Source organism: Alosa pseudoharengus, unplaced genomic scaffold (assembly GCF_046254945.1).
Source record: "Alosa pseudoharengus isolate Yale_2024_CS ecotype anadromous, Long Island Sound unplaced genomic scaffold, YU_APseudo_1.1 YU_APseudo_1.1_scf_15, whole genome shotgun sequence".
In the NCBI taxonomy this organism is placed as follows: Eukaryota; Metazoa; Chordata; class Actinopteri; order Clupeiformes; family Clupeidae; genus Alosa; species Alosa pseudoharengus.
In genome coordinates, this window is record NW_027468620.1 from 18,190,903 (window position 1) to 18,193,893 (window position 2,991).

A 2,991-nucleotide genomic window follows, 5' to 3' on the forward strand; every position below is an offset into this window, starting at 1 on the left:
GATGGAGGGGAGTGAGGAACCGGTGATGTGTTGGGCAGTTTTCACCACCCTCTGCAGTGCTTTCCGGTCGTGGGCAGACCAGTTGCCATACCAAACTATGATACAGTTGGTGAGGATGCTCTCGATGTTGCAGCGGTAGACGTTCACCAGGATCTGAGGAGACAGATGGACCTCAGAAAGAAGAGACGCTGGTGAGCCTTTTTGATCAGGGTAGAGGTGTTGAGGGTCCAAGAGAGGTCCTCAGAGATGTGGACACCCAGAAACTTGAATCTGGTGACATGCTCCACCTCAGTCCTGTTGATGAGAATGGGTGTGTGTGTGCTAGCTTTAGACTTCCTGAAGTCCACAATGAGCTCTTTGGTCTTCTTGGTGTTGAGAGCCAAGTTGTTATCAGTGCACCACGATGTTAGGTGCTGGACCTCCTCCCTGTAGGCAGTCTCATCGTTATTGCTGATGAGCCAAATCACCATAGTGTCATCTTTAAACTTGACAATGGTGTTAGAGCCATGTACAGGTGTGCAGTAGGTGAAGAGGGAGTAGAGGAGAGGGCTCAGCACACATCCCTGTGGTACACTGGTGTTCGATGGTTGAGGAGGTGCGATTATCTAACCTAACAGACTGAGGTCTGTTGGTTAGGAAGTCCAGAATCCATAAGTTTGGTTTTTCTTTTATCACAGACACATATATTGGTAGATGTTTTTTCTTTACCTTAATAGGCTGATCCTATTTACTCGTTTCAGCTACAATTTAAAAAACATTTGTACTGCAGACCTATGTATGTCATCATTTAGGGCTGCAGTAACAAACTTGCTCGCTCTGTTTCAACATTATGTCTGTGGTTTGGAATTATTTTCAAGTGTCTCCTTCGGACGTTAAACTTGCGATTTGCAATAGGCTTGTTTGAGATGGACTGAGTCTGACTTGGTCTGGCTTAGCCTACTACGTAAACGTGATCTTCAGAGGCTAGCCGGGAGGAGCTACAACAGAGGGCAGCTCATCCCGGACAGACAGGCTACAGTCTGCCTGACGTGACTCGCGGGAGACATCGCGGAATTTTGTTGGCAATAAATACAGCAGAACTTTCATTCTTACTCATTAAAATGAGCATGATGACTGACGAAATAAATCCTTATGATGTAGTTTAAATAAACCACTGTTGTCATACAGTTAACAGGCCTGCATTGTAGCACATAAATTCAATATCAAGTGTTTTCCCTATATGTGTGTCTATCTATTTAACCAACAGCAGAAAACAACAGAATATCCGTTTTCAGTAGGCTAGCCTACCATTGTTGCAGAAATTACGTATAAGAAGGTATCCCTTGTTGCATTCAAGAATGCATCCAGTGGGGCATCACAATAATGTGTTAATTCCACAACAGGAGATATGTGATGTTACCTAAATTAGTTTTGAGGAAAAATAACCCACATATTGACATCGGTATCGGCTGATATCGGAATCGAAAATTGAGAGTTGGACAATATCGGCATATCGGATATCGGCAAAAAAGCCAATATCAGACATCCCTACATAATTCCAAGCAAACTTTACCAAAGAACCACGAAGGACTGAAAGCCTGATTTATCAGAAATGTCACGTCTATATAACATGGCCGCTTGCAATGTTCAAGTGTGATTCACGGGATATTTAGCCTACTATTTAGACCGAAAAGTCGTTAGCTAAAAACAGGAAAATAGCAAACAAGTGCCTTCATCTAGTAAGCTATACATGTTTGTGACATGTATCTCAACATTCAGCAGGAACGAGTGGGCTTTACAAACAGCTCTAATACAAAGCAACAAGATAAGAACTACCTCCCTCCAGTAGTTTCCCATGCAACCTAGACCATGAAAGTCTGTAACAGATAATGGGCAGCAAGTTCTGCTTGACACAAGAGAGCAAACCGGTAGTCACTGCGAGCAGAGTAACACCGATGCTGCAACTTCGGCAGGTAGACTGCGAATAAATAACCTGACTGATTGAAGAAGGAGGCGTAGCAAATTCCGTCACGCTCCTCCCGAACTTCCGTTTGTAAAACGCCATTTAAAAGCTGAGAAAAGGCTCTTTCGTGTGATACATGTGATGTCTGTGATGAATACAATATCATCCGGCTGCGGACACAAATAGGCGTTCCCGTGCTGGTGACCAAAACGCCCCCTTCTTCGTCACTATCAACAACATCCGGCTCCCTTGGCCTACTTCTTCGCCTCCTGAATGCGACGGTCGACATTTGGGTTATAGCATTCGCTAGAGTGGCGGACCGTCAGGGCCTTCAAAGCCTTCTCTGAAGGCCTAACTATTTTCAAACGAATGAAAAATAATAGTGTCTTTAATAGCATTGTACTTTAGCATTTATTATTTGCTTCTGCTTCTCTCCTTCCCCGATCGTTCTTGACTACTTATATCCCACCGCTGTCCGATATGTGATTTGTGTTGTGTTCTGTAATACTGTAATACAGCTTTATTATTCCGCCACTAGGAGGCACTGTTACAGAATGTATGCTGGTGCAGTCACATTCTATGTTAGAAGAAGATGTATGAGTTGGATACAGCATGCGTTTGCTACTGCTTGAAGTTTTCAGTAAAAGCTATTTACTAAGTTGCTATTTGCCGTTATTCTGAAGCTCCACTACACCACAATTTGATTGGCAGATTGTGTGAACAAATAGTGAGGGGGTGCGATACATTTTTATCCAATCGCACGTCTTCTCTTGTTAAGTCCCGCATCAGGCCTTCACAAGGAATCACTGCGTTTTCGGTACCTAAGCAACCATTGACCTCTCCAGAATAAGTCCCGCCTCCGTAACTTCCGTATCCATCCAACTTCCGGGCGTGGATTGTCTATGAGAAATAACATGGCGTTTCGAAATATCATACCGGTAAAACATCTGTAGGTAGCGAAGTTGAAAAAGCTGGTGGGCAGATTGGCCTACACACTTCTGCCATATAGTTTCCACTGGATTTTTTGATTGTCGGTGCCGTTTAAGTAG